We start from the raw sequence: 13,857 nt of genomic DNA, 5'->3' as shown, positions 1-13,857 counted from the left end.
AAATCTTTTTCTAGGGAATATTCCTTTTTCTATTAAAGGAATAACCCTGTCTGCCCTAGGTTGTGAAGCAACCTATATTTCTGTCCATCCAAAAATTCCAAAATAATTCTCATAATTCCTTTGGGTCATATGTTGCTCAAATATGCCCAAATTTTCCTGTCCTAGCATAATTATTCTACATTTCTGTCCAGAGTGGCATTTTGTGAAGGAAGTGCCACGTATCCAATCTTGTTTGCTCCCAAACTTTTTGGGCATACTTTTATGTCCAAATAATTGCCTCATGCCAAAATTCAACTTTATTTGCCTAGCCAATCTCCCTCAGTGATTTTTCAAAGTTTCTGTCCAAATAGAAGCTTTGTGAAGGAAGTGAAAGCTAGGGTTATCCAAATGAGTTGGAATTTTGCATGCCTCTTCATGTGCTCATATAATTACCCTCCTCCAAATTTCAGCTCCATCCAATCATCTATGTGAGCACAGGACCAAATCTTTGATTCTGGTAATATTTTCAGGTGGTGAAGCAAGTGCATGTTATATTGCTTCAGAAATCCTGATAAATTACCAGATTGTGCTTCTACCCTTATAACACCTCCCCACCAAATTTGGCACCATTTCACTTAGCCAATATTTCTCTAAAATTATTGCAAGTTTCTGGTCAGCAAGGATGTTCGTGAAGCAAGTACCATTTTGGTAAATCCAATTGGTATGAAATTTCTACAGCATCATTTTATGACCAAATCGTCATCCTATGCCAAATTTGAGCTCAAGCTGATGCTGCATGTGAGTGCATCATCCAAATATCTAATTATGGCCATTATAGTGGTTTCTATAGCAACCCTCATCTAAACTCCTCTTAGTCCGATTTTTGGTGATCAACATCGCCTTAGTGGGTGATCATCAGCCGACAAAATATTTACCACGTTACCAAGCTGGTGTCACCACAGCAAGTTACAAACACCTTCTTACTGATTTACTTTGGAGCTAAGTGCAAATCTCTTCTTTGCCCCTAGACCGATTTATTTCCTCATTTTGACTAAGGGCACGACGGCCTATCTACTAGACATGGTCGGCCGGGCCAAAACCCGGAGTTTGTTCCAGTGCGTGTGGTGATCATGCTGAGGTCGTGCCCAATTGCGTGCTCTGGCTTGTTCTTGCCCATGTGCTCGTCTCCTCCCTCCTCTTCTCGACGTCCAACCATGTCCTGGAGCTTCCTTGTGATCGACTGCATCTCCCTGCGTCGTTGTCTCGTCATGGTTCGCCTTAAATGCGTTGCAAACGCCATGCCCATGCGATGCCCAGCCAATGTCCACCATTAGAGCACTGCTCGAGCTCGCTAGCGATACTCTAGAGCCCTTCCCCGCGGCTATTTAAGGACCCCCGAACCCCTCCGTAGCTCATTCATCCCTCCCCCGCCTCATTTGCCCTCTGGAGTCGCCCGATCTCGCCGGAGTTTGCCTCTATCCGCGATGGCCGCCACGGTTCCTCCTTGGTCCCGGCAAGCCTAGTCCCTCCCCGCTCCTTCCTAGCTGTCCACTGCATTCCCCTTGTCTCCGTGGTTCACCCCAACCCCTTGCCCCTTGCCGGAGAGCCCCGTGGTCGCGTCTCCCAAGTCCGGCCGTCGCCTCCGCCGTACGGCCACCGCTCACTCTGGCCGACCTAGCCACTTCCAGCCTCCTCCGATCTCACCACCGTCCTCCCCACTCCACCACGAGCCGCCCCACACCCTCAGCCCTCGCTGGAGCGCCTGCTTCGCCGAGCACCACCACCGGCCGCCCGCCTCTGCTCCTCTCTGTCGCGTCGCCGCGCGCCCGTGCAGCTCCTCTTCTGGCGTCGTTTCCTCTCTGGATGGATGCGGCGCTCCGCCCTGAAGCCGCCGGTGCCCGCGCCCTAGCCTGAGGTGGCCTGAGCCGGCCAGGCCATCGCCGGCAGCGCGGCCCCTCCCCTGCTTCCTCTGTCCCGTGCGGGGGCGGGGGGCAGCGCGAGGAAGAGGATGAGCGCGCCTGGCCCCTCCCCCTGCCCCTGGGCCCCCTTCGCCAGCGGCCCAGGCGCCTCATCCCATGTGGCAATTGGAAACGGTTTCTAGTGAGTACGTTTTCGTTTGATGAAAACGTATTACTTTCCTTCTTTGGCAGGAATGCGCTTTCCCTTCTGGAAAATGTATTTTTCCTCTACTGCGGGCAAGAATGTGGTTTCACTGTTCCTAAAGCGTATTCTCTGAAATCCGTTTCTGTCTTATCCACTCAGGGACCCGTTGGTGATGAAAACTTTCACAGATTGGTCCCTGGTGTTCAACCCTTCATAACTTTTTGCTCGCAACTCCATTTGAGGTGAATCCAAAGCCCACGTCTTCGTTTCGTCGAGCCCGTTCTGTTGGTTTCATTTTCACTATGGTTTGACACTGTGAAAATGACCTTTTTCCCTTGCGCTTAATCAGCCCCCTCCGAGAGAGAACGGTTTCCGGCGATTCATTCTGCAAGCTTCTCGCACTTGTTCCCAGTGATTTCTTCCACCCCAGGCAAGCCACAACCACCATTTGCATGATAGCCATGCAGTAGCATTGGTTTTCAACTTGAATCTTTAATAACTGTCTGTTTGTTTTACTATTGATGTCGTTATTTCGATTATGCTTATGGATCGGTGATTACCATCATGCTATGCATTATTGCACCTTGTTATCATGAACTGCTTGCTAGTGTTACTTTCATGTTGTCATGCTTGATAGAAGTAGATGTTGGGTTGGTCATGTTCTTTGGTACATGACTAACGTCGGTTACCGAGTACCGTTAATATGCATTGTTCCTTTACTATTAGTCGGTTAAGTGCTTACTCGGTTATGTTATTGATGTGTTCTTGCATGGTACTTATTGTTGATGATAATGGTCATGTTATGCTGTGAGTAGTGTTGTACTTGTAATATTCCTGCTCGTCATGATGCTATGCTCAGTTGGATATGATTCATTGTTGATATGGTGGATAGTTATGTTGCACCCTCATGATTATGTTGATATCATGCTCATGTATTGTAATTGCATCATGTCATTTTATCATGACTCAGCATATTGCATTCAAGTTTAACCGAATTAATTTGAACTTGAACAACTGTTGGCTGAGTCATGGTGCCACCATATCAAGCTGACCAGTGCAACCAAGCTTACCTTTATGCGAAGGTCCTAACTGGGTCTATTGTCGTGCCTCTCGCCGGTGCCTCCAACGAGGGAAGGTTATGGGCGTGCGGTACCCTGGCCCGGTAAGTAGACATAACCTTGTGTGCCCGTAGTTGGATGATAAGCGCTTTTGTCCCCGTTTGGGACCGTTTTGTTTTGCCACGACGGTGGCCGTTGGTGCCTTTGGTAGGCACGGGGCCACCCAGGACTTATCCCAGAGGGGAGTTTGTCAGAGTGGCCGGGAGAGTGTCATGGCAGTAGGACGGTTTTGTCGGAACGCCGTTGGTCCACCTGAATGGGAGCATGAGGCCATGGGTTCCGTGGTGTGGGTACAGTGTACTAACCTCTGCAGAGTGTATACTAAATCTATCGATAGCCGCGCCCCCGGATAAGGGCCCAGTTTGTAGTTGGTCACATTGTGAGTCAACTGTAAATAATAATAATGATGTGCTTAATAACAACCCCGGTTCGATGATGAGATAAGTTGGTTCTGTGATCCGTGAATGATCACCGTTTGGTTACGAGGTAACCTATTGAACCAAAGTGGTTCCGTTTGTGATCTGTGAATGATCACCGTGGTATCGAGCATACCAAGCTGTTGGATATTCGTGATGTTGTGCGAGAATCATGGGTAAAGATCAAGCATACCAATCTTGATTTGATCCTGAGATGATCGTGTGATGTCCGAGGTTGGTAAGTGATACATGTGATGGTTATGAGTTAACCTGAGCAGAATAAGTGGTGCATATAGTGTCAACATGTTGCATGCTAGTATCGTCAGATTTATATGTTCATGCCATGATCATATTGTTCTAGTTGTATCATGTTGTTCATGCCATGTTATCCTGGTGATCTCATGATAATTCCTGCTTAACCTGTAATTGCCATGCTGTTGTTTGTCTTGAATGCTTCTGGTTATTGTGAGCTTGCAAGTACATTCAATGTATTGACCTGGCGTGTCATGCCAGTTTGCAGGTCATGCCATGATTGCTTGATTGCTTGTCATGGTTTCCGTTCGTGCGAGCTAGGATAAGCGTTCCAGTCAGAGTCCCTGCGGAGTGGAGTTCACCACCGTCGTCATTGTTCCACTGCTAGAAGTTTTTCCACTGCTTCGAGTTGTTATGCTGCTTGCATAGAGCAACTGAGGATGGCGTAGTGTCGCCATGCCGGTGTTATTCATTGTAATATCGGAGACCTTGTATTCATATTCGTGTAATAATAGAAAGCTGGTTTGTTCTATGCTAAGCAGTGCCGTATACCAGAAGACTTCTCCTTGATCTCTGGGCTGGAATACGGGGTGTTCCGGTTTCTCTGAGCCGGGGTGCCACATAATCGGCGATCGCCGACGCATGAATTTGGAGGTCACGCTTCACCGCCACCAACTCAGCACCGACTTCTTGCCGAAACATGGTCAACTGGGCTAGATCCAGCCAACGATACCACGGCTTGGCGAACTCCAAGGCTCGCTTCGCTCCCGCTCGCGCCGCGGAGCCCTTCCACGCCTCAAGAAGGCCGGCGGCCACTTCCAATCAGTCGGCAGTCTGACTGGGGGTGCGCGGGGCTTGCATGTCCGGCCAGAGGGCGGAGATCGCTTGAGCCCCGGCACGCTGCTGCCGGCGGAGCATCCGGCTGGCTGGCTGGAAGCGAGCTTGAATGCTAAGGAGCTACTCGCTAAGGGACCGAGGGGCGTCGGCAGCGATCTCCGCGCCTTCCACCCTTCGTTCCTTGCAGCGAGCCTCGATAGCCTGATTGGCGGCAACGGAGTTGTCGGGGAAGAAGTCTGCGCAAGCAGAGCAATAAGTCAGAAACCAGAAGCTAGAAGCCGGCTCGCCCGGCAGCCGGTAGTCGAAAGAAAAGAAAGAAGCTCACCATCGACTATGTCTTCAATCTCGCCATAGCCGGCGGTCAGCGCCGCCTTCGTCTCAGCCTAGCCGGTGCGCTCGGTCTCAAATTCAGTCAGGAGCTTGGCTTCGTTGTCTGCCACCTGCTTCAAGGCCGTCTTGTGAAGCTCCGCCTGGTCCTTCAATTCGTTGGCTAGGCGGTCGCGCTCCTGGGCCGCCTTGTTGCACTCGTCCTCCTTGGCACGCAGTGCGGTGTTGGCTTCACCCAGTTGCTGCTGCAAGACGGCGTTGGTCTCTGCAAGAGCAAGAAAGGAAAGATATCAACAAATCAAGAAAGAGGAGAAGTAGTTACAGGAAGATCCGACCCGATTGCTCAGCGGTCGGCTCGCATCTCGGGGACTACAGTCCGCGGGTGCGCTAACGCGCCCCCGCAGAGAAAAGAAGATGGAGTACTTACTCCGGCTCTCTACCAAGTCGGCGGTCCGTCGGTCCAGCTCCCGGATATTGGCATTGAAGGTGGCCGCGCGGATGTTGTGATAGTCCTGCAACAAAGCAATAGAAAAAGAAATAAGCCAGAACTCAGAGCCCACTATGAAGTTCCAGGCCGCCTGCTCAGCAGCCAGCCCAGAACTCGGGGACTACACCCAGTGGGTGCGCTGGCGCGCCCCCACCGAAGATCACAGAAATCAAAAGCAAGAAGCAAAGTTACGTACCCTGACGGTGGCCAGCGTCTTCATGAACACTTTCAGGCACTGCGAAACGGCGGCGGCTTCGGCCCTGAAGTCGGCTTAGACGTCTTGTGCCGCCTTGGTCAAGGCGCTCATCCCACCCCCGTGTACCCACTCGGCCGGCACGGCACTGGTGGCTTCGGCTTCAGGGGCCGACGAGCTGGTGCTCCCGACCTCCGCCGGCCTCGGCGCCGATGCCGCTTTCTCCATACGGCATCGCACTGGAGTGCGGGCCATGGGGGCCGAGCCCACTACCAGCTCGCCTCCGGCTGGCGTCACCAATGGGGCGGCCGATCAGCTGGCCTGCGCGTCTGCAGTCGGCGGTTGCGGAGGCACCTCCATCTCTGGCAAGACGGCATCGCCGCCTTCCTTCTCCCTGATCGGATGCTCACCACCAGCTCCCCCAGCCGGCACCAAGAACTCTGGCACTGGTGGCGCAGAGCGCAGGGGGTGACGAGCAGCAGGGTTCCACGACGCGCTGTGTCCTCGGCTCGCTTCTTCGCCGCGGCGTTGGCTTGGGCCTTGGCCGCAGCGTCCGCGTCCGCTTGCTCCACCTTGGCTGCGGCCGCCTTGTCGGCCTCCGCCTTCTTGGCGGCGGCTTCCTTCTCCTCCTGCACCTCCCGTGCGTTCCTCTCCTGCGCCTCCCGGAGATCGGCGGCTGGGTCTACACGGCGGTTGTTGGTGGAGCCCTCCGCCGTCCTGACGACGGAGGCCGAGGTCGACCGTTCGAGAGAGAGGGGGGCCCTGCTCAAGAGAAGGAGGAGAAGGAAATTCAGAAGGAATCAACAAGATAAAGAGTAAATAGAAGACATGAGAAAGGCTGAGGACTTACACCGACACCATCGGAGGCTGCTTGGGGGCCTTCTGGAACTTGGCCGCCTTCGCGGCGGCCGTGCTCTTGGCCGCGGCAGCAGCGTGCTTTGGCTTCTTGGGGTGGCTACCGAATAGCAGCACGCCTCGGTGTTTCAACCCGCCGCCTGGTGCGGTCGGCGCGGCGGCCGAAGAGCTCGGGCCCGTCCTGTCGGCAGGCGGCGGACGGCGCGGCACCTCCTCCTCCTCCTCCTCCTCCTCGTCGTCATCTGACCAGTCCTCCATGCCTCCTCCTCCGGAGCCGCCTGCTCCACCGCTACCGCCTGTAGCGTCGTCTTCCAGGGTGGCCGCCCCCAAGTCGAGGTCCGCCACGTCGCTCGCATCCCGATCCGGCAGGAAGTCAGCGTTGGCCTCGAGCTGGAGGGGGAGGACCTGCATCATGGTCGGGTTGGTCAACCGGCAGGAGAGAAGCCGGCAAGAGAGAAGCCGACACAAGAGAACCCGGCAAGAGAAAAATGAAAGAGTCAAGAGTTTACCATAGCTGGCGGGTCTGCGTGGGAATACGGCTGCTTGCCGAACCGCCACTCCTCCGGCTCGAGCTTGAGGTTGGCAATCTCTTTCACCAAGTAGGCCACCTCAGCAGTCGGCATCTCCTTGGTGCACATCCGACATGGGTCGCGATGCCCACTCATCTAGCTGATGATGTGGGGCCAGCCTTGGAGCGGGAGGACTCGGCGCACCACGAAGGCGAGTAGCAGGTCGGCCGCCTTGAGGCCCTCTGACTCCTTCATCACCTTGAGGCGGGCGATGGCGGCGGAGGCGTCGGGCGAGAGCGGCTTTGGCTTCGAGCCCCAGTTGGTGCGGGGCTCGGCAGGCGGACCGGGTACATACTCCGGCAAGTTGATGAAGTCAATCGCCGGGTTGACATTCTTCTCGTAGAAATACGACTTCTGCCACAGCTTCACCAATTGGATCAGCTTGATGGCTGGGAAGGCATTGCGGGCACCCGGGCGACGCACGACGACAAAGGCCCCGCACTGGGCCGCCTCCTCCCTCGCTGAGCTGCCGAGCTTGGTGTAGAAGAAAGCTCCCCAAAGCTCGATGGTGGGGAGGATGCCGAGGTATCCCTCGTAGTGGGTGACGAAGGATGACAGCAGCAGCACCGTGTTCGGCGTGAGGTGGTGCGGCTGGCGGCGATAGAAGGTGAGGAATGAGCGGAGGGAGCCGCTCGCCGGCAGGCCGAAGCCCCGGAGGAAGTGCGAGCGGAAGATGATACGCTCGCCTTCCTTTGGTGCCGGCGAGATCTCGTCGGTGGGCGGCACGCGCGTCTTGACATAGCCCTTGCCGGGCAGCCGCTGTGTGTCGCGAAGGAAGGTAAGATGGTCCTCATGGATGACGGAGCCGTCCCAAGCACCGGCACGCTCCATGGAAGCTTGAAATCGAGGAAGAAGCGAAAAGCAGCAACGTCAAGCCACGACAGCACTTCGGCGGAGCTCGAGCGCAGCGGCGGCGAGGAAGAAGCAGAAGCGATAGGGGGCGAAGGAGAGGAGAGCGCGCGTGCCTTGGCCGCTCCCCTTCTCCCCCAATTTATAGCCCCTGGCTACGAAGCCGAGGGGGCGGGGCGTGGGATTAACTGCGCCCACGTCCCACGGCCCCGCATTTACCGCACGGTAAAAGCGCGTAGTGATGGCGCGCGGGATCCCAACCGCCCCGCCTCGGCCGCAGCGGATCCCCGTGCGTGCTGAGGATTGGTAGTGGCGGGCCCGGCCTGCAGCATGTCCCATCACGCTCGTGGGCTGGCAAGACGGTTTGGTCGGCTGGCGCCGTGTGGCGAGCGAGCGGCGGGCGGTAGGCCTAGGGGCCTAGCTAGCGCACCACCTGGCTAGTGTTGATGAAACTTCGAGAGCATCGCCTTTATGCCAAATTCTCCAAGTGTGAATTCTGGTTGCCAGACATATCTAGGCCATGTAATCTCTGGTAAGGGTATTGCTGTCAATCCCGAGCGAGTTCAAGCCGTCCTTGATTGGACTCCACCTGAAACGGTCAAGCAAGTTCGGAGTTTCCTTGGCTTAGCGAGCTACTGTCGCCGCTTCGTCGAGAATTTCTCCAAGGTTGCTAAACCTCTAACTGAACTCCTCAAGAAAGATAAAAAGTTCGAGTGGACCCCATAGTGCGAGTTTAGCTTTCATGAACTGAAAAGATGCCTGACATCTGCTCCCGTACTCGTACCACCAGATTTTTCTAAGGACTTTGTTATCTATTGCGACGCCTCGCGACAAGGACTAGGTTGCATACTCATGCAAGATCGTCATGTGATTGCCTACGCTTCTCGACAGTTGCGTCCACATGAGGATAACTATCCCACACATGATCTAGAGCTTGCAGCTGTGATCCATGCACTCAAAACATGGCGACATTACCTTCTCGGTAATCGTTGCGAGATTTACACCGAGCACCAAAGTCTGAAATACATCTTCACCCAACCGGATTTGAATCTCAGGCGAAGACGTTGGGTCGAGTTGATCTCAGACTACGACTTAGGAATAACTTACACCCCGGGCAAAGCCAATGTCATGGCTGATGCGCTAAGTCGTAAATCTTATTGTAATAACCTGATGTTACAACAAAGTCAACCACTTCTCCACGAGGAATTTCGTAAGCTTAACCTTCACATTGTTCCTTGAGGATTCCTATCCACCCTGGTGGCGAAACCTACCCTTACGGATCAGATCATCAAAGCTCAGAAGGTAGATCCGGGAATCTCCCGTATTAAGAGAAACATCAAGAAAGGAGTCGCGGATTGTTTCTCCGTTGATGATCAAGGTGTTGTGTTCTTTGGAGACCGTCTAGTGGTTCCCAAGGTACGCAACCTGAGGCGGTTGATCCTTAAGGAAGCTCATGAATCTCCTCTCACCATTCATCCCGGTAGTACTAAAATGTATCAAGACCTACGCCAGAGGGTTTTGGTGGACTAGGATGAAGAGAAAAATTGCTCAATACATTGCTAATTGCGATGTCTGTCGTCGTGTTAAAGCAGAGCATCAATGGCCCGCTGGCACCCTTCAACCTTTGGCTATTCCTGAATGGAAATGGGATAAAATCGGTATGGATTTCATTACCGGGTTTCCCAGGACCAAGAGAGGGAATAACGCTATCCTCTTCGTTGTCGATCGTCTTTCCAAAGTAGCCCACTTCCTACCTGTTCGTGAGAGTATAACCGCTAGCCAGCTAGCTGACTTGTACATCTCCCGAATAGTGTCTCTTCATGGTGTTCCATTGGAGATTAATTCAGACCGTGGAAGTCTCTTCACCTCTCGATTTTGGGAAAGTTTCCAAAATGCTATGGGAACTCGTCTCTCCCTTAGCACTGCCTTCCACCCTCAATTAAGTGGTCAAGTAGAATGGGTCAATCAAATTCTGGAGGATATGCTCCGAGCTTCTGTCATCTCTTTCGATATGGATTGGGAGAAATGCCTTCCATTCGCCGAGTTCGCTTATAACAATAGTTATCAAGCTAGCTTGGGCAAAGCTCCTTTCGAAGATCTCTATGGACGAAAATGCCGAACGCCTCTTAACTGGTCAGAAACCGGGGAAAGACAACTCTTTGGCCCGGATATGATTCAGGAAGCAGAAGAGCAGGTTCGCATTATTCATGAGAAATTGAAAACAGCCCAATCTCGTCAAAAGAGCCAATATGACCGCAAACATAAGCTCATGACTTATGAAGTCGGCGAGAAGGCTTACCTTCGGGTTACTCCTTTGAAGGGAACCCATCGTTTCGGTATCAAAGGCAAATTGGCTCCTCGTTATATTGGACCCTTTCACATTCTTGCCAAACGAGGGGAAGTTGCCTACCAATTGGAACTACCTCCGCATCTTTCCAGAGTTCATGATGTCTTCCACGTTTCTCAACTCAGGCGTTGCTTCGCGGACCCTATCCGTGAAGTGGACCACGAAACGCTTGATCTCCAGGATAATCTCACATATCGGGAATATCCCGTTCGCATCCTTGATCAAGCCGAGCGTACCACTCGACGCCAGAATATCAACTTTCTCAAAGTTCAATGGTCACACCATTCCGAGAAAGAAGCTACTTGGGAAAGGGAGGATCGTCTTTGACTTGAGTACCCCACCTTCTTTCCGGAAGATCCTAAATCTCGGGACGAGATTCTTTTGAGTGGGGGTGAGTTGTCACATCCTAGCTAGTTCATGCATTAGAGTGTTGCATCATGTTTAGTTTTTCCAGAAACTTGAAATGGGGATGACAGAACCCCCAACACCCCCCCTTGAAAACAACTAGGGTTTACTAAAATTATTTTCAATGAACCTGAAATGCCCTTCTAAAAATTCCACCCTTTTTGTCTTGGGTTAGGACCTCTGACAAAATGGGTTCACAATTTCTAGGTCATCACAAGATCATTGGATTAAATCATATGTACCTTACATTTGGGCATTTAAATGCTAGTAAATATTTTAAATGCCTGAATAATTCTGGAAATAAGTGTGGGCTGTTGGAAATAATCTAAACAGAGTCCCTGATTATTTCCAGGATTTTTGAAAGTGCCTAACTATTTTAAATAAAGCCAAACAGTTACAGAAAAATAGAAAAAAACAAAGCAGAATAAAGAGAGGGAGGGAATCCTACCTGGCAGCCCACTGGCCGGCCCAGCACTGTGCTGGCCCGTGCCAGCCAGCTGCTTCCTCTTGCCAGAGCAGGCAGAGAGGTGACGCCTGCGTGCGCGAGCTTGCCATGGTGCCACCTGCTTGTCGTCCGCGCCTCTGGATGCGTTGGTCGACCTCCACGTCGCCCGCTCGACCGCCCCGACACCCCATTCGCCCCCCTGCACCTCCCCCTCGCCTCTCCTCGCCATGGCCGACACTGCCGCGCTCGCGCCGACGTGAACACCGCAGCCACCGTGCTCCCCTCGTCTCCTCGTGCTGTCCACGAGCTCCGCCTCCATCCCCCGCGCCTCTCCGTCAACCCGCGCGATGCCGAACGCCCTGCATCAACCTCTGCACCGCCATCTTCGCTGCCTCTGCCCCGAGATCGCCGGCGACCCCCCCGACGTCGTCAGCCCCTCCCCAAGCTCGCCAAGACCACCGTCGACTCCACCGTGAGCTCCTCAATCGAACCCCCCTCTCCTCCGGCTCATTTGCACGCCGTAGCCGCCGCCCCCTTGCTGACCATAGCGCACCGCCGCCCGCGCTCGTCGCCGGTGGTGCTCCGGTGACCATATGGTCCCGGCTTGTGCCCATTGCACTCCCCGCATCGTGTAGGAGCCGTAGGTGCTAGCGCCGCCCCGCCTAGGCCATTGCAGCAACGAGCCCGAGCTCGACCGAGCTTCGGCCGCCGCCGAGCTTGTCGCCGGTGCCACTCCGGCCACTCCCCGGCCGCGCCACCACCACGGTTGGATGCGGACGAGCGTCCGCATCCCGTAGCTGTGCTCTGTGCGCCAAACGGCGGTCTGTAGGCGAATCCCACAGCGCACCGCCGCGTCTGGACTCGCCGGCGGCTAAACGCCGGCGACCGCTGACCCATTGACCGGCGTGGGTTGACCCCACTGCCCGGTTTGACTTCACCCTCTCTCCCTCTCTCTCTCTCTCACTGACTTGCGGGCCCCGCCCGACTAATTACTCTAGTTAGCACTAATTAACTAGTTAGGTTAGTTACTACATTCACTAACTAGTGGGCCCTGCCCAGTTAGTTAGGGCTAACTAACTTAGTTAGCTGACTGGGTCACTGACCAGTGGGTCCCACTGGTCAGGATTGACCTGGTCGACGCCTTTGACCTGCTGACATCACCCTGACGCAATGCTGACGCAGTAAATCGTTTACTGGAATTATTCTTATACAGGAAATTCCAGAAATTACTTCAAACTTCAAAAATCATAGAAATTAATCTGTAACTCCAAATGCAAAGATTTATATATGAATTTTGATCAAAAAAATTCAATCTTTCCATCTGTACTGGTTTCATGCATGTCAGAACAACTTAACCTTAATGTTTAGGTGAAACAAGCTAATGCACTAATATCACCTCTTATTTTGGGTTAGCATTTGAATCCTTGATTCAAATGAACTCAAACCAATCTGTCCTAGTTGCATTAGCCCAAAACACACTCATTTTGCCATGTCATTGCATGCATCATATTGTTGCATATTGCCTTGTGATGATTGTGTTTCGATGTGTTCTTCGTGGTAGGTTCTGCCTCCGAGGATATTCACGAGTATCCAACTGAAGGGCAGTACTCCACTACCACTCTGCCAGGCAAGCAACCCATTGATCATTTCGATACAAACCCAACTTCTCGCTTCTGCTCTCGTTTACTGCATTAAGACAACGCGTTTCAAACTGCTGTGTGTTGCGGTAGTTGAACCCACTTCCTCTGCATGACCTGTCATTGCCACAGTAACTAGATGAAACCCACTAGCATGTGTAGGAGTTGATTGAGCCATGTTTGTGTTCCTACCATGCTATGCTTGCTATGCTTAGAGTCGTGTCAGGTCTGGCTCATCGGGGTGATGAACTAGAGTGAAAGGTTGTGTCGGTAATGAGAGTGAAGTGTTGAATATGATTTGGTAAAGGTATCGATGAGAGGCCATGTAGGAGTACATGGTGGGTTGTTTCATTGAGGCCGTCCTTAAGAACTGAGATCTGTATGTGTGATTTAAGATCAGCTACTACCACGCGTTGGGCCCGAAACCAATGGACCCTCTCGGCTTATTAATCACTCTTGTCCTCTGTCCAGGAGTTGCAAGTAGTTTCTGGTGTTTGTACTTGCTGGAGGCCGTGCGTAGCGCTGACCTTAGGGGTGGGCTGTGATGCGGTAGGCTCGTGGCCTGGTGTACCGAGTCGCCCGTTTGGTGTCTCGGGAACCCTGCACACATCGTTTGGGGCCGTTGAGGACACCCCGGCCGTATTTCCTTGTGGATGGAACCCGAATAGGCGATAAACCTAGACTATGGACTCGTGTGTTTAGTTAGGTCGTGGCCGACACCCTCGCTGGGCTTCCGCTTGAAGGTTGCCGAGTAAATGTCGTATAAACGGCGATAAGTGGTGGAAGCGTGTGTGAAGAAGTACACCCCTGCAGGGTATAAAACTATTCGAATAGCCGCGTCCGCGGTAAAGGACTACTTGGTCGGTTATGCAGTTCATAGACAAGTTAATGGTTACTACTAAAAGACTCAAGATAAGTGTGAGTACCGCGGATGGCCCTCTCGTGGGATGACGAGGGAGGATCCACGGTGGAGTATTGTGATGGTGATTAGTGGACTCGTGTGCGAAAACTATTTTACAAGTGGTGTCTCGTAGGATA

This window comes from Triticum aestivum, chromosome 7D (assembly GCF_018294505.1).
Source record: "Triticum aestivum cultivar Chinese Spring chromosome 7D, IWGSC CS RefSeq v2.1, whole genome shotgun sequence".
NCBI lineage: Eukaryota > Viridiplantae > Streptophyta > Magnoliopsida > Poales > Poaceae > Triticum > Triticum aestivum.
This window is presented reverse-complemented; position numbering follows the sequence as displayed.